Genomic DNA, 19,181 nt, shown 5'->3' on the forward strand with positions numbered 1-19,181 from the left:
ATCCAAAATGAGTCTCCTGTACACAGCATAAAGATAGGTCTAGTTTTTCATCCATTCTGCCAGTCCTTGTCTTTTTATTGGGAGGGTTAATCCATTAACATTTAATGTTCTTATTGTAAAGACAGTTTCATCTTTTATCATTTTGCTTTTGGATTTTATATGCCATATATATTTTTTCTCTTTACTGATATTTTTTCATTTCTACTTTCTTATTCAGACCTCTCTCTACTGCTTCTTTCAATCTCCCAGTTGTGCTACCTTAAGTATTTCCTTTTTTTTTTTTCATGGGCAGGCACCGGGAACTGAACCCAGGTCCTCGGGCATGGCAGGCAAGCACTCTTACCTGCTGAGCCACCATGGCCCGCCCCCTTAAGTATTTCTTGTAAAGCCACTTTCTTAGTGACAAGTTCTCTTTGTGATTGATTTTCTGAAAATATTTTAATTTCCATTTCAGTTTTGAAGGACAATTTTGCTGGATATAATATCCTTGGTTGGCAGTTTTTCATTTTTAGAATCTTAAATATATCATACCATTGCCTTCTTGTCTACATGGTTTCTTCTGAGAAATCCACACACAGTCTTATTCAACTCCTCTTGTTTGTGATGGATTGCTTTTCTCTTGCTGCTTTCAAAATTCTCTCTTTTTCTTTGGCATTTGCCAATTTGATTAGTAAATATCTTGGGGTATTTCTACGTGGATCTCTTCCTTTTGGGTTATGCTGCACTTCCTGGATCTATAACTTTCTGTCTTTCATGAGAGATGGGAAAGTTTCAGTGAATATTTTCTCCATTAATCTTTCCCCCCCTTTTTCACTGACTTCTCCTTCTGGGACACCCTTGACACATAGTCACATGCTTCATGTTTTCCTTCAATTGATATTTCCTCTAGCCTCCAGTGTTTTTGAGTAGCTAGGGTGGAAAATATGAAATAGTGGAATGGTAGCCCATAACAAACTCTGAAATCTGTTAATTAAGTACTTTCAAAAAGTACATTTAGAAAATTATTGCTTTTTCTTTCTTTTCTTTGTATATATGTTATATTTCACAATTAAAAAAAAACTTTTTGTAAACATGTCCCCTTAGAACCATTTTCTAATATCTGTCACTATTTTTTTTTCATGTGCAGGCACTGGGAAATGATCATGTGTCTACAGTATGGCAAGTAAGAACTGTGCCTGCTGAGCCACCATGGCCTGTCCTCTGTTACTCTTTGAAGTAAGGATTTGAATAAAGATTTGAATTTTAAAGGCTAAGAAGGAACTGATGTTTTGAACTAATAATTTTATTAAATAGAAAGTAATTGTTTACTTAAAAAAACTAATAAACCATCTAGCTTAAAGGGCATTTTGAAAGCCTCAAATGTCCACAAATCATAAATGATAACAAACAACTTATATAATCGTATTTTAAAAAATAACGCTTGTTTGAATTTCCTTCAAACAAGACAAAATTTAGATTGACACATGAGTCTATGCTCCCCAAATTGCAATTCTATTCTCCCCAAATTGCAATTCTAAGACACCCAAATAAGCATAGATTTTGTCAGGTAGCTCAATCTTCAATTTCTTGTTGGACACTAGAAATGTGCCATCATTATGAAGACACTCCCTATTTATTCATATATGTAGTTGAATGTGATGCTCTGACTCATGCTTTCATACACCCCATGGAATGTGGAGGATAGACCACAATGATTTGCATACAGATGTATTATGTAGATAGTTCTTAGACAAATGATGGCTTTGCCACCTTGATCACATACTCTTTGTTTGTGTGGATAACTCACAGGACTTGAAATGATATTCAAAGTATCTCATCTCATCAAAATACCCACTGTTCCTTTTCTGATCATTTTTTAAACTTAGAGTATTCATAGGTCTCTCAGCCCAACCCTGCATGAGGAAGCCAGAAATATTTGCATGGAGTCTAACCCTGAGTTTTTACCCTTCATTCTATCTCATTTCCAGGCTTGGCTTCATATGCATGGAGGTGAACCATGCAACACTGCCCTCCCTTGTTCCATTTCTTCAGATCATGGGATGCTGGCTTCCACAGTGCCTGTGATACCTGTAGGGAAAGCTGATTGTTGTTTTGAAATTTGGAGGAATGGGTGGAATATCAAACCAAGGATTTTTACAGTTCTTTCTGGGAAGAGGAGTTTGAAAAATGGCTCATTGTTTCAGAAGCTATTGGGACCATTGGCAATTTATCCCCTGGAACCAAATGTGTCTTGTTCACACTAAATAATATTGACTCTGCCTCAGTAGGGAGAATAACCCACAAATATAGTTGAGGGATTGACTAGAGAATCAAATGTGCTTAAAGGGTGGTCAATATTTTAAGCTGAATCTTCTTCAAAAGTGTGAGAGTCCAAATTATATGAGGAGGAGATTCTGAGGAAACTAAGAATAAATCTGAAATGCTGGATCATGTAAGATTTACTCTTCTGGAATCAAGAGGGACCAGAAATGGTTAATTTAGTTTCCCTTGAGAGTGAAGCAGGAATTTCAACTGAGTACCAAAGTTTGGTTGTTGCCTTGGCTGCTTGTGTGTCTGGAATGGACTAGCGACCACATGTGAGCAGAACCTAGCTGGTGAGAGCTCTAGGAAGATGAAGGTCCATTCCATGGGCAGGTACTATGATATAACAGGTAAGCTATTGATTATTTTGCCCTGATGATAATAGGTTTTCTAGTGCTCTCAGCTGTGCCAGCTTCAGAACTCTTTCCCTTCCCAACTTTGTGCTATGCTATGTGTCAATGCACAAGGGAACTCTGAAGCTGGCACTAGCTGCAAGCACTAGAAAACCTAGCATTCTCAGCAGAAGATGCACACTGGGCACACCAAGCAGCCTTGATCCTCCCTAGGAAAACAACTGATGACACCTCAATAATGTCTCAAAACCTATTGTATTCCATGTTGGAGGCCATATAAAAGGGTGTGGAAAGTGTGGTTGCAGCAGGTTGATATCATATTAGCCTGGATCCAGTCATCTGGGCTTGCCCAACTCTTCATACCTTCTAAATCAAATTCACCTTGGAGCCTGGAAGTCTTATTAAAGGCTGGCTTATCCTTACTTTACTACCTAGTCCAAAAACCTAGCACAGGACTGAGGAGAGCTCAGGCCTTCTCCCAAAAAATAGAGAGACTCCATATGCTTTTCTGGGGGGAGAGATGCCCTTTTATTGAAAGTCAATCCATCTCTGGTGTGTTGCATTCTGGCAGCTAGCAAACTAGAACACTGCCATGGAGACTTTCACCCATGGATGTCAAGAGCCAAGTAGAGGTTTGAGCAAAGGTTTTACTTGAAGAGTTGTGCATAGAGGGAGAGACTCCACATCTGAGCAACAGAAAAGGTCTTCCAGAAGTAACCATTAGTCATATCAATAGGAAGACCAAACTTTTCCACTACATACTGAAGTTTCACAAGACCAAGCCTTAAGATCAAGGACTTGGTTTGTTGATTTTGGTGTCCCTAATATTTGAAACAGTATAAACGGATTCCCCTATGGTAAAGTTTAATAGTTCCATATTTCTTCTTGGGACTTCACCAATATGTTTTAATTATCTGCTTAATATACTCTGGCATTATTTATTTATACAGACATACCATTAAGCTATGCATGGTTAAAGGCTCTCATTTTATTCTGGCCTCCCTGTGTTTGGATTCAGACAGGTTGCATTAGATTATGTGATATCGAACATTTGGGTTTGAATAAAATAAAGCTTTCTTTCTTTTGGTCTCAAAGAATAGATGAAGTTCTAAAAGACAGGCAATGTCTTCCTTAACCCTGTATTTTGAATTACCTTCATCCTGACTTGATTGGCTTCAATTTTCTCTCTAAATATCATGTTACACATATACAAAACAGCCTCTCAAAATCCAGAAATAAAAAGTACCAATCTGGACTAAATGTGACTACTATAAAAGCGTACAATCTAGGCCCCCATTTTTTTATAAGTATTTTTTAATGATCATATAATTTTTGTTCATTTGTTTCTAGCTTATTTTGCCTCACCAAATACCTCAGTTTCACTCACAATTCTGCATGTCTCACTACTTCATTCCTTTTTGTAGCAGTATGATATTTGATCATATGTATACACCATCATTCTCCAGTGTACTTCTGCATCAGTTCACCCTTCAACCACCTTCATTCATTGGTTATCATGTTCCTGAGCTCAGTCTATAATTTCTTGGAGGACATTAGATATGATCCATCTTTGTGAAAACACTCCCTGATTATTCATTTTCAGAGTTGAATCTGATGCTCTTTCTCCTGCTATTACACACACCATGTAATGTGAATGGTGGATTGTATTGTTTTGAGTACATGTCAATTATGCAAGTGGCCCATAGACATGGAGCTCCTGAACCATCTTAATCACAAGTTCCCACAATTCACGGGACTTGAAAATATCTGGAAAGCATATTATTCACAAAACTGTGAACCCATCTATTGCCATCTTTCCTTTTTCTTTTCTTTTTATTCGCTCACTGCTCATCCAAAGAGTTCGCATCTCTCTCAATATCTCCCACCTGAGAAAGCCAGGGGATTTGCCAGGGGATTAGTTCTGAGTCTCAAACCTTGACTCTACCTCACTTCTGGCTCCAGCTGCTCATACATGGAGACTCCCTTCATCCTACAGACAACAGGGTGTTGCTTCCCACATCACATGCACTTTTATAGGGGAGGCAACAACACAGGATATTAGTTTGAAGGTTGAAGGGAGAGGTGGGACCGAGGATATCACAACAACCTTAATTTATCTTTGGAGAGAGGAGTGGACAAATAGCTCATCATTTCCAGAAGTTATTAGGAACATTGACAATAATCCCCTGGGGCACACTTTCTCTGGTCTAATCTAGGCAAAGTTGGAACTTTCTCAGTTGAGAGAATAACTGACATATACAGATTAGGGATTCACAAGAATGTCAAATGTGCCTGGGGAGTATCAATCTTTTCACTCTCACTTCTTCCACAGGACCAGAGTTGAAACTAAGGAGGAGATGAAGAGTAGATTCCAAAGAAATGAAGAGCAAATCCAGAAACATCTGTAATGCAGGATCTGGTAAGATTTTACTCTTCTGTAGCAAGGTGGGACAGGGATGGGGTAATTCAGCACCCCTTGGTGAGAAATAAGGAGTTAACCTGTGTACCAATGTTTGGCTGCAACTTTGGCACCTTGTGTATCTGTGATGGTCTAGGGATCCTGGGACATCCACACTCAGTCTATCCACTGTATCAGAGCACAACTCTGTGTAATGCAATAGGGAGATCTCTAGGAAGATGAAAGTCTATTCCATGATCAGTTAGGATATTCTTTTTTTTACCCTGTGCATAATAAATAAGCAAGCACCTAATTTGGTTAGGGCATAGGCCGGTAGAGTGAATCTCAGTGGTTGAGAAGAATTTTAAGACTCACAGATTATGGGGCTTCTGGGTCCATGGATGGGCACACTTTTGCCTACTTCCAGAGGCTAAGGGGGCCAGAGTTAGAGGAAAAGATAGACCGAATCCCCAAGAACACACAGGGAAGATCATGGGAATGTGATGTCTTTAACCATGGCAGGCAGATTTCTCACCCTCTGGCTTCCTCTACAGTAGCTTCTTCCAGTACTTAGCAAAACATGAAGTTGGGAAACAACAAAGAAAAGGCTTGTCAAGCCATCAGCAACTGCAAGCATGAGGAACCCTGAGAAGCCCACCAGAGCATGCACACTGGGCACACCAAACAACCCTGATCCTCCTCAAGAGAACAACTTCTGACATTTTGGTGACTTATCAAAATCAATCTGTGATCTGTGTCAGAGGCCATTTTTAAGGGCATGACCTGGATAAGGACACAGCAGATCTAACCTCCATTGACTTGGATGCAGCAATCTGGGCTTGTCCAGCTCCAAACACCTCCTACATCAATGTCACTCAAGCTTCCTGGGTGTCATACTGAAGGCTGGCTTGTCCGCAACCCATTACCTGGTCCCCAAGACCCAACAGAGGATTGAAGGGATCTTGTGCCTTCTTCTAGAGGAGAGGGGTGTCCACATCCCTTTTGGGGAGCATAGAAGCATTGACATATTTTGTTCTAGAATCTACTTAAAGGACATCTGTAAATAAAATAGAATTGGAAGAAAGACATAATGCTTCATTTGAGGACAGAGTACAGACTTGTTTCCTTTCCTAAAATTAAAATATTGTGTCCTGCCAAGGAAAGTGTGAAGCCTAACTGGAGTTTTTTAAGTTCAGAGTCAGGCAATAGTGACAATGCTATGGCAGGAGCTATATCCACATGCAACTCCCTGCATTCTTCTCACTGGACACAGGGGGCAAAGGAAATGATGTACATGCTAATTTCATGCTGTCTGATGTGACATGACTATTAAATACCGTTGTCTCTACCCAGGAGACTTCTCTCATGATAAACTATTGTAAGTTAATATGTTTGCTTTCAAATTGTGCTAAATTCTACATTCTTTACAGTTGTTGCATGTAACCATAGACATGATTTGAAACAATATAATAATATGTTTCATGTTAGACACATCAATCCAACCAGCCCCCTAAAAACTTTGATGATGTTAAATACTAGAGAATGCTCATCCACTGTCTAAATCTGTATGAGTTAATGTATAGGTTGGAGAAGGGACTTGGTAGTTAGATTTGTGCTATTAAAATGGAAATATGGAAAAAACAATGTAAAATATTGGGGAAGAGGTCAATGATATACAGAGTAGGACCAACAGAGCTGGGCATGAATGGATGGAGGGAGATGAGACAGCAACCCTCATGATGATAGCATCTCAGAAGGAACATGGAAGAAAATCATTTACTGTGAGATTACTACACCTTTGGATAAAGGGGCAGTTGGCATATGTCTCTCCTCTCTCTTCCCTTCTCTCTCCTCTCTGCTTTCTCTCTCTCTCTCTTTCTCTCTCACTGTGTCTGTCTCTCTGTCTCTCTCTCTCACCCTCACAAACACACTCAATATTATAATGTCTTTAGAAATAGCCATGTGTCTCAGTGAGGCTTTTTTGTGAAAGGGTGCTCCTATGGAGTCATTTGTACTTTTCTTTTACTGAATGTTCTTGAATTTATTTACAAGCATGATTAATAGTTGCTCCAAACTGAAAACCATTCACATGTATATTGAGTGTAATAATTAAATAAGTTGTAAGAGAGACACACCATGGAATCCTACACACCAATGCCAATGGATTATCCATAACAACATACAAGCATAGAAGTAAATTCACAAATAACATATAGAATAAAAAAAGCCAAATTAAGAATAGTAATTTTCTATGTTTCCATTTACATAAGGTATAAATGGTGGAAATGATCTGTGCTATTAGATGTCTCCATAGTGGTTTCACTTTGGAGGACTAAGAGGGGCCCCATGAGGAGCTTTTCATCTGAAAATACTCTTTTATGATCTAGGAGCTATATGCAGGGGTGAGTTCAGTTTGCTAAATTGCATTGGTCTATGCATGAAGTTCTGTGCATGTGACTTCAGAAATTATTTTAAAATACATATCTTCAGCTTCAAAAATTTGGGGTAAGATAAGTAGGTTAATATTGAAACTTCCTTCTATCTTCAAAATTAAACTTAAAGTTATTAAATATTTTACACCATAATTAATTAATTAATTTATTGATTCTTAATAAAAACCATCAGGAAGTGTTTCTAGACAAGATTTATTTCTTCTCTTACGATGGCAGCATCATCAGATTTCTGCTTCATAACCTGCTCTCAAAGCAAGTGACACATTGACATTTTAATAAGATGCCTAATTTCATTATTCTGTAAAATAAGAAAATTGCATATAAATATACTCATTTTTCATTCTTTTTTCTTTTTACTGCACTTGGAAAAGTTATATGGAAGACAACTAAATATAAGGGTTAATATCAAAGTCTTTAAACTTTATATTAAATCACTCTAAATAATCTAATTATAATATATAGTGTTATTTGCTATCAGGTGCACTCATAACTAATTTTTCTATCATCCAAAATCTGTGCATATCTGTAAGGTTTCAAAGAACATATTTTCACTTCCCTCTTGTACTTACAACCACTGACCTGTAATGACACTCAAATTTTTTTGCAAAGTAAAGTTTACTTTTGATTCTTATTTCAATTACTCTGATGATTTCAAGCAACCAATGAGAACAATTACACTGTATTTTTTAAAATGTTGTCATTTCTAGATTAAAAACCCCTGAGATACTGTGTATAAAACTCCTAAAACCAAAGAGTGAAAACTAGAATTTTTGTTTACAAATTTATAAAGAAGAAAGAAGTTAAAAGAAATAACTAGGAAACAAACAGTAATTAAGAACACACCATAAGGTGGTCTATTTAGCTCACATCTAACAATCACCACATTTAATATACATATAACGTTTTATGCTATTTGAACAGTATCATTGGCTGACTATATTTAATTGGATTATTTTTCGATAGAAATAGCAAACCTTTGAATTAAAGTGGAATAATGAGTGATGTATTATACAGAATTTTAAATAATTAAACAACTATCATCACTATCTAAATAGATAAAATAAACATTCATTTTAAAGTAACTTGTCATTACAGTAATTAGTAACATTACACTCTTAATGTAAAATTTCCAATAGAATTGCTTCATGGAAAAAATTATCTCAGGCAATGCACCAACATATACACATATGAAATAAATATATGCATGCACATATCTATATAAACCCACATACAAACAGATACATACATTGACAAATGTAAGTACGTTTGTGAATATACATGTGAATCTGTGAGTCGGTGTTCTGCATGTATAGGTATATGTATGTGTATGTGTATATATATATATATATATATATGTCTACATTTTTTGCACCTTACTGAGTGGTCTAACAGTTGAAAAATATTTCTATATGTCTCATATGAAAGAAAGAAAAAGATGTTTCTATATTTTGGTACCACAAGATTCAATACAAATGGTTAGATCAAACTCACTCTTGTTTTCCAATACTGAATCATCAATTTTTAATTTAATCATTGTAATATAAATACAGAGATAGTAGTACTAAAATCCTTCCTACACATGGCAAATATGTAGTTGTCTCTTTGAAAAATCCACAAGTCACAAATTCAGCATGACTAGGATTCATGACAAAACCCCTCCAAATGGCTATTACCCCACTGCTTTCAATTTTATTATGTTCTACACTTAATTCCTCACCTTAGAGAAGTGAGAGTACATTCCCTAAGTGCTTTCTCTCTAATGTATCCAGTTGGCATCTGCGCATTTTACAGAAATATTGGCCTTCTACAGCTGCCAAAATCCATGCAATTTTATCCCAGATATCATGTGTATTTTAACAGTCAACATTTACTATGAATTTTTTCAATGGGAAAACGTAATTTTTTGAGTTCTCCTGCATCCCACTGCAGTTGAATTTGGCCAATTCTGCATGTGATGTTTTAAATATGCTATTATTCCATACAATTATATTTCAAATGACTGCTGTTTCTTTAAGGATTCAAGTATGATTTTCCTAATTTGGTCTTCAATGATTGTATATAAACTAAAGATGTTGTCTAGTTCCACCTTTGCTAGCTTAATATTACCTAGGAACACGTTTTCCTTCAGATTTATGCATGATTCTTGCACATGATCCTCTCTCAAGGAACTCTGGTGAGGTAATTTCAAGAGAAGCTTAATATCACATTGAAAGATGTACAATAAATATTTCACACATAAGCTTAAGAAAGTTTTGAACCTGCTGGCTTTTTAAGATTTAGACTCTGAATACCTCCACTGCAAGTAATATTAAAATGTTAGTTCTATAATTTTTCCCATAATATTTAACATTTCATTTACATTTTCTATTTCTATTTATTGTTATATTTTGGGGGCTGAGGATCTCAGAGCCTGCTCACCACTCTATTATGCTGTGATCATTTCATAATTGCATTACTGTGTCTGTGATGAGGAATTAATAAACAAATGACCATTGGGCAAAAACATATGCATTAAGTATTAATAATGAGATTAGGAGACTTTGTATTCCTTACCCAGGCAAAGCAGTGTTTGAAGACACTGCTGTCTCAACCCATGAGAAGAAAGGGGCTGACAGTTGGGAAACATGCAGTGAAGAGTGGAGCTAATTTCACAGGCAACCCGTTGGGATTGTAAAAAAAAACAAAACAGACCTGAAAGATGGTGGAGAGGGTGAAAAGGATACAGATGTGCTCATTAGTAAAAGGATGGTGTATGTAGCTCTGGACTCAGGGGAGGACCTGGTGGAGAGATTGGTCCTGTGAATGTGTTGGACCCGCTGTTTGTGCCCTTGCAGGATGGAAACCATGGAGCTGCTGGCCCAGAGCATGAGTCCCAAACATACAGCATCAGGGAATGTTAGCAATTCTGCAAAGGCTGAGAGTGTGATTTTCCCATTGCTTACAATAAAACAGAGCCCCAAATCTCTTTTCTTTTTTATTGTATCATTTATCCATTTGCTGGTAAAATGCATAGGAATAAAGGCATTTGCCATCATGAAGAGGAGCCAGCACAGGGCTATGGAGAGGCTGATGTACTTGGGAGCTTTCACTTTAAGTTCTGCCCACCTGGAGTTCCTGGGGCTGATGGTGATGGCCTGCAAGATGTTCAAGAGGCAGGTATTGCCAAGGTACACACCCCTGCCCACTCTGTGAAGGTAGAAAAGAAGTTTGCATCCAAAATCACTTGGGAATTGTTACCACCACAAAGCAGCCATTTTCTGGGGGCTCCCTCTGGAGAACAGGACTAAGGAATTGGCTACAAGTAGATGCTGAAGAATCAAATCTGTGGTCCTTAATCTGAGCCCAGTAAAATAAAGGGAGAAATAATTAGAGTGAAGAAAGAAATTTCAAAAAACTCCAAGTATCATCTGCAGTAGCAACAGCATCACTATTGCCAAATCCATGGAAGACATTCTGTCAGTTCACAGTGGCTGGTATTTGACTTCAGAGTCAAATAAGCCTGCACGGAAATAGGAAGTGTGTGCTATAATTACCATGTCTCCTGAAATCCAATGTTCTCTGCTTACATTAATTCTCCTTTAAAATAATTAAAATTACTATTTTATTAAAAGACATTTAGTAGTTGAATGTATGATATCTAAAAGGAAAACAAAATGTAGGAATCTGTGCTAAGAATGTCATAAATGAGGTAACTTCTTTATTTTCAACAATCTATGAGCCGAGCATTCTTAGGATTTTCATTTAAAGGACAAGGAAATATATATGTAGAAGGATTAACGGATTTGTAAGAATTCATAAGTTGCTTAGACATAAAGTGGTGACTTAAACCTGGTGGGTTCTTTGTCAAAACAGAACCGATATCCACTGTGCTATGGAAGCAAAACTAGTTATGTGTGTTTTTCCAAAAAATGCAGATCTACATTTAGCATGGGTTTTATAATGTGTCATTTTACTTTAGCTTGGTGTTATGTTACTTCATAATTTCGGTTGTAGCAATGTTCCATTAATGTGTAAATATATTTTCTATTGTTCAATTTTCTCCATGAATAAATATTTAGAGACCTTATTAAAATACAGATTCTAACTAAATGTAAACTGTAGAATGGTTGTTCTGGGCCCAACCCCATGAGGAAGTGGGACTTTATGAATGAAACAGTGCATCCATACCAGGATAAGAAGAAAAAGTTTCATTTGAATTCACGTCAGAAAGAAAAGTTTAATTTCATCTATTAAAGGAAACATGGAACATTCTCATATCTTCTCCTACATTGAGTGTCATGAAACTCCAACATGAGATAAAACTTTGGAGGTTATAAACTAAGTTATTGTGTAGGTATACATTGATTCCTGTCTTAATTAAAACTATTAGCCATGCAGTGAGATTTTTGCAAGTCTTCAAAAGAAAGACATATGCAAAACAGAATCCTTAGACTCCAAAATATTGTGCATATCATAAGTCAAAAGATTTATGGATTGCTATTAGAATATTTTTAAATCAGATATAGATCCACAGAGGTATTTGAGCTCGACAGTTGCTGTATGCAACTCACAATTTAGAGTTAACTGTTCTTTAAATTCTGCTTCCCTGACTTCAAGACGAGAAACAGACTAAGTATAATCAACAGGCCCTGAATGATTTCAGTAGAGATGTGATTGCAGTCTCCATTGAGCATGTCCTATCCTAGAGTTGCAGAAACATTGCTTCCCAGCACTTGTCCTTTACATACATTATTTCATACAAGGTGATATGATTCCTGAAGATTCATTATATACCTTTTACAAGTTTAAAGTTGTTAGAGGCACATCTCTTATGATCCTCAGAATTATTTCCATGATTCCTATGAGGGTGACTGAACAGCAATCAATTTCGGAACTATAGGACTTGACCCCATTTTATTTAAAAATATTTTAGTCACCTTGATTAAACACCCACAATCCCAATCAGTGAGGGTTACATTAACTCTCATTAAGAGATATCAGGGATTGGTGTCTGTCTGGGGACCCATCTATCCTTACTAGCTCAGTCCCTGCCTCAGGAACAATTTGTCTTTCCAGTGGGGCTTTAGCATGGACACAATTGAAATTCTGAAAGATACATTTTCTGATAGGCTTAGGTCACAAGACCTCCCTGTGTTATGCACTGCATCTCAGACTGAAATTGTAAGCACTCACCAATTATGCCCAGCTGCCAGCATGGTGTGGGCTCCATATGATGATTATGAAGGCCAGTGTGTGAATGTGTGTGTCAGAGGCAGGCACCATATCCTGAGTTATGGGTTTGTGGTTCTGTGATATCATCTCCCCACAGAATTGCAATTACCATTTCACCTGGTGTGCTCTTGACAGTGCAGTCTTGGGAGCTGAGAATATTTCTGAAAACATTTTTCTCACTTGTTAATTACCAAAACTAATTACAACTTTCCAGTCAGCATCACCAAAGAGACCACTGGAATGTTCTTGGTCAGACTCCTCTATGCTTATGGGGTCAGGCATGGTCTCCCATGCAGAGGGCAGATAATGCTGAGTTCTGATGGCTGAGTGACTGGCAGTGAAGGGATGTATCTCTGAGGATGGTCTGCCTCCCTCAGACATTCTTCTACTCCAAAGTGAGCACTTTACTAATTTTTAGAACACTGGGCCACACAGTAATTTATGTGATTTCCTGAGATATGGATCAAAGCACTTAAGAATCATTTTCATAAATTCAAGTCACAGGAACAACATGATAGTAAGTACTCAGTTTCAGATTATTTGGAAATCTAGATAATACAGGAATTTTTTCAGAAAATATCCCTTAGCAATATTGAATGAACAATTGTGATATGATATGTGAAAGTCAGTAAGTATAGGAAGGAACAAATTTGTGAGACTCTCAGTAATAAAAGCACCATGATCAAATAGTTTAATGTCACATGATGCTGGTTCCTTAATTTCAGGGAATCAGTGTCCTCTATCTTTATTTTTGGCTGAATATTTATTAATGATCAGTCATTCTTTTTGTAGTGAATTAATATATGCTCAAATTATTCCTTTGGTTTTACCTACAAGTAAACTCATGCTTTTCCCAGGTCTGCTATCAAATGTCCCTCAATTTTGAAGCCAGGGATTATACTCCTATCTTGCACACACACACATACATGCACATTTATATGCTTGCATACAGTGTTGACACTCATGTAGGCACACCCACAGGTACACAGTCACATATTCTCCCATCATTACAAACTTATACCCCACAGCACATTTCCTTACAAACTTGCAGTCTTCCACATGTGACATATAAACACATACTCATATTCATACAGAGCAGTAAATAATCTCATGAACAAATACAGTCTTACCCAAATGAATCAAATCACAGTCACTCTGTCAGCATCTGCATTTATATCTTAGTACCATGTTCATATGTGTAAGAATAGTGGTATCTCCAGGCCTGTTTTATATATCCATCATTAATACTCTTTCCAACTGTCCAACAACTCTCAAGGATGATATTGCAATGTGAAATATGATAAAGTACTGTGAGCATTACATGCTAAGAGAAAAAGTTGCAGTGTTGATGGAATAACAATGCAAGAGTGTTTAATAGAATGGGTAAAAATGAGGGCTGTTGGGAAGGGGTGGAAGAGAAGGAAGAAGAAGAGGCTGAGAGCCTGAATATGTGGGGGGATAGAGGATGAAGATGTAGAGAGAAAATCAAAGAGTTAATCCCAGGTGGGTTAAAGTACTCTGCTATGTTTAAGGGTAACAATTATCAAGCTTACATGGAGTTTAAGGGAACTACATGTTTTTAATGCTGAAGACTTTAGGTCACAAGAAAGCAGGGTATCCTGCAGATGTCCAGACAATGGACAAAGTTTGGTAAAGAGCAGGAATGTTGAATAGGCATAACATTCTTAGTGTCTATGAGGAATTAAATACTATGAGGTGTAGAGGGGATAAATGGTGGAGGAAGCTGCTCTTGGGGGTTATTAGTGTCCCAAGGCTAAATGGCCCAAGGGAAGGCAAAATGGACTTGGGAAAGATAATGGTCCATGGGGATAAAGTGAGAATAAGAAGATGAAAGGAGCTAGTTAGGAAACTGGTTGTGTGTGAGATGAATAACCCAGCAGAAAACAACAGGGATTGTAGGGCTGGGATGTTGTATGGGGATCATTAGGAAGCTGTGGATTATTGATGTTTGGGGAATAGGGTGCTTGAAGGCAACAGGCAAAGTGATCTGAGAAAGTCTCACAGTGGAATGGGGAGAGTGCAGACATTGGAGGGATGGAAATCAAAAGGTCCACTGGTTGAAGGTGTAGTACAATTATAGAAGTCAAGAAGTCTAAGATGAATCTAGGCAGGGTGGTTGATTTCTAGGAAATATCTAAAGTTCCTGGGGCCATGGGGCCATAGGATGGAGGTCACTGGGAGATATAAAGGAAGTATAGAAGTGCAGAATATGTTGGAATGATGATTGTCTCATGGATCACTCAGGATTCAGTTTATGAGGCAAAAAACTTGCTTATATAAAATACACCTAAATCCTCCTTAAACATAAGAAGCAGAGGATGGTGTGTAGGTTGAGAACAATATTAATAGATTCCTTAAGTTATGATGATTAAGTTTGAACACTGGAATATGGTCATTGACATTGGTCACATTCATTTTGGCCAAGTCTTGTAGGTAGATGTCCATTTTAAAAAGTGAGAACTGCACAGGTATTAAGAAAATAAATGGTTGGGAAGTAGATGACAGCTTCAAGATTTAGGTGTAAGTGAAAGAATATTAGCAATAGTCTTCTTTATTTCAGCAAATATTCATTAACTGCTTAGTATACCTGATACTCTATTATGACTGCTGGAACAATATAGGAATAAGGGAGCTATGTTCATTTAGTTTAAGAAAATATGGGTAAAGACATACCAACTAGATCTGCATCTTGTAAGCAGATACCATCAGAGGATAGTTTGTGACTACACAGCAGTGTTTCGATATCAACTATTATGGCAATAATCTTTCAGCCTGGATATATTTTGACTTCTTAGGTTATTAAAAATCATTGAAAATGAACATTTTCTGTTATTTTTAAAGAAAATTAACATAGTGCAAAATATGACACAGTGTACATGTATGTTGACTTCTAAAATTTACAGTTCAATTTTTAAAATATTTTATTCAATAAAATTTATTTGTCTGTATGGACGCATAGTTGAGTCTTTGGAACTGTAGCTTTTTGTAAGTACAGATGTTTAGAAATGGCACCGCCCTGTGTGTGAAGTGGTTAATAAGAATCATGATAATCTTAGGTCTGCCTTTCATGTCGCAACATCACCTGTCACCCCTTAGTATCAGTGCCATCACCCTCTACCTGTCACTTATATGAAGCCCTCAGGGTCACAGCGAAAATTCACAAGGAGACAAGGGAGATGTATGGATTTTCCCATTCTATTTCTCATTATCCCTTCAGGCACTGGAAAATCAATGGCTCTTGCACTTCTTGACTAATCCAAGTACTGTCAGAAGGACAAATCAACCAGGGTCTGAGAAGGGAGAATGGACAGTTCCATCCCAGGCACAGTACCTGAATGTATCCTTCTCTGACCACTCTGGTCCAGAAATGGAAGACAGGCATCAAAGCTGGGAATATGGAAGAAAGCAGCCCTACCCTTATCTGATCCAGTTAGACAGTGTCCACCACTCACAGTTAGAACTAATGACAATCACTTGTCAGACTTCATTTTCCCCTTAAAATCTGCATTTGTACTGGAGTGGACCCAACAAATTTGCCAAAAGACACTCATTCTCAAAGTGCGACCTTGGATCCAAAGTTCTGGCATCAGTGGAAAACTCCAAAGAAATAAGGATTCTTCTTCCTGAGTCCAGGATTACACAGTGAAAAACATTGTTGACAGGCCTTTTCATCTATGCTTTTACAAGCCTCCAGGTGGAGCTCATACATGTTAATTACATTAAATTGTAACTCATTCCTTAAATACCAAAAGAAAAATATATAATGAGGAGAAACCCTATGCATGAGGTGACATGAATTATTTAACCCAAACCCCAAAATTATTTTTATAAATAAAAATAACCTGACTCATAACCCATACTCTATTGGTTTCCCTCTCTGTTCCTCTTACTTCTTTCAGTGTCCTTTGTGTGGTTCCTGGGATAACCTCCAACTTAAATAATTTGAAGCCACATTTTTCTTCAGGACCTGCCTTCTGTTTTGACTTAAAGTGGACTTCCAACTTGGAGCAAACTAATTTATTGAAACAAAAAATATTGTTTACAATTTTATAATTTTTATAATAATTTTATTTTCATTGAAACAAAAACAAAAATGTAATTTATTTAGATTTATTGGACTGCTTGCATGTTTTCCATTTTCGTACTTGGCTTTTTGTGTAGAATTTAAAACACACCTCTTGCTTGGTGGTTTTGTTCTACACTTATATTTTAAAGTTCAATTTTCCTCTTCCTTGTATTATCTGAGATTATCTGAGAAAAGAGGATTGATAATAGATGCATAGTATTCTATTAATATGGAGGAAATTATTCAGATTTGCCTCTTTACTTTTTGTATCCTGATTCTTGGATGACCCTCTATTCTTATTTCATGGTGGAGGAAGATGCAGAAATCTGGGTAGGGTTTAGACTGGAGCTGCCATTCTGCCTGTTTCCCATTGGCTCTGTTCTCTTGTTTTTTGATATCATGAGAGGACCCTGAATAATCCTGACTTTGTCTGGATCTGATTCTCCACTATCACCACCACCAAAATCTTCCCTATAAGAACCTAACAGAGGCTCTGTTGAGTGGGGAAGGGGGAAGAAGTGGGATATATCTTTCTATCAAGCCAGCCAACCCTGATGACTGAGAAGTTAATTAAAAGGCAAGTCTGACAGGCTACCCCTTATTTTGACTCTAGCAGAGTAAGAGAAAAGACCTTTCCTTTGGAATCGAAGATGGGCATGGAAACTGGAGAGGGAGACACCCTCTGTCCTCCACCCAGACTTAGATATTTAGGCAAATTCATGTGATGGAAAAGACAAGACACTCTCATGTATGCTCATGGCAAGGAATAGCTACATACAAAGATGAGGTAGGGCCTTGGGCTGTTTTTATGAGGTTGGAGGCAGGAATGGAGACAGAGATGTAGGCTCATGAATGTTTTGTTGGGATTTGGTTTGGAAAAGGCATAAGTAATGGTGTGAGAGTCTTCAGGGGCTTTTTAGAAATGTGGGAGTCCTTGCAAGGAATACTATGCCCTGGGTTTACTGGTGGTAAAGGATGAATAGACTTCTTGAGGGAATGAACCACAAATATGGGACAGGGATGGACTAGGAGATTTGGGTCACTGATGAGTCTTCCAAACAGTTATTATCCTGCATTTATTTTTTTACCAGGGTCAGGGCCCAAGAGAGATAAGAAGGAGAAATCCAAGGTAAATAGGCTGCAGTGGAACATCTGGCAAGATTTACTCTTTTGCTGACAGGAGGTCCATGGACTGAAGTGACTTAGTGTCCCCTGGGCAGGGAGCCGGGAGCTCATTGGAAATACAGGTCCTGGACTCTGGGGAACCAGTGGCAACTGACTTTTGTTTGAAACTATAGTTTCAAATCTGGGATGAACCAGGTTTGGTGAGGAATCCTCTTGCAGGCAGTCATCCCAACTCTCTGTTTTTCCACAGAATCAGTAAAGCTCACATGGAGAGAACTTCAGGAAGAGAAAAATCTGTACCAGGAATAGCATGCTTGGTAAACCAGGTAAGATCTTGTCTTTGGTTGCAAAGGCCACAGACAGGTAAGCAGATGCATCTATCCAGGGCCTGTGCAGATTAAGTGCATTTGGAGACAGTGGGATCCAGGGAACTTTGGAGACTGTGAATTGGCTTGGTCTCACCTGTTTTGAGAGGCAGAGATAGTTGGAAGAAAGGGGGATTTGGTTCTGGGGATGGCCCAATGTGAGATAACAGAAAGAAGATTTGGGTCATTGTCTCACACACATGGTTTGTCCACAGGGTGCTTACTGTCTGGGTTGTAAACATAGCATGACTTTGTGAAGGAATGAACAAAAGGCCACTGAAGCTGGTGACCACAGCAATTGTGAGGACTCCTGAAATGTTCACCAGAGCAGAGACTTGAGGGTGCCTACTGGGCATAGCAGATGCCCTGAATCTCAGTCTTCATTTTCCTTATAAATTTTGAATCTGATTCTATCTAAAATATTGTATTAGCAATTAACAGTTTTAATAATGCTGAAAGCCATTACAATATAGATATCTCCCATTCACCTATTTCCTGACTAATAAACTCTGTTACTAAATTTGGAGGGAAAACATTCTCCCTGCCTGTTTTCAGAAGATGAGATTATGGAGATTCAGAAAATCCATAGGACACAGTGAGGCTTCCAGGAAGTGGAGAAACAGTGGAGGAAGGGGAAGTTTTCCTCTTCAGCTGAACTTTTTTCATCTCAGCTCATTCTAGTATTCATGCAAACATAATTAAGAAGATACAATCATGTTTGATCGAAACCTTTTCTCCTATCCCAAGATTTGCTGCAATAATTTCTTTGTTGTTTATGTTTCCTGTGCAGTATTATTTTACTATCTATGTGTACAGCTGATACAATCACAGACAGTGGTTGTTTTCCATTCCCAATGAAAAGTATGGTAATGTACTGTATACACTTTC

At 37.7% G+C, this 19,181-nt stretch overlaps 1 pseudogene; it reads right to left on the reverse strand.

The window, feature by feature from the left end:
* Positions 1 to 10,016: 10,016 nt before the first annotated feature.
* LOC143660145 (vomeronasal type-1 receptor 4-like) lies at positions 10,017 to 10,957 on the reverse strand (annotated as a pseudogene).
* Positions 10,958 to 19,181: the final 8,224 nt, after the last annotated feature.

This window comes from Tamandua tetradactyla, chromosome 16 (assembly GCF_023851605.1).
Source record: "Tamandua tetradactyla isolate mTamTet1 chromosome 16, mTamTet1.pri, whole genome shotgun sequence".
Lineage (NCBI taxonomy): Eukaryota > Metazoa > Chordata > Mammalia > Pilosa > Myrmecophagidae > Tamandua > Tamandua tetradactyla.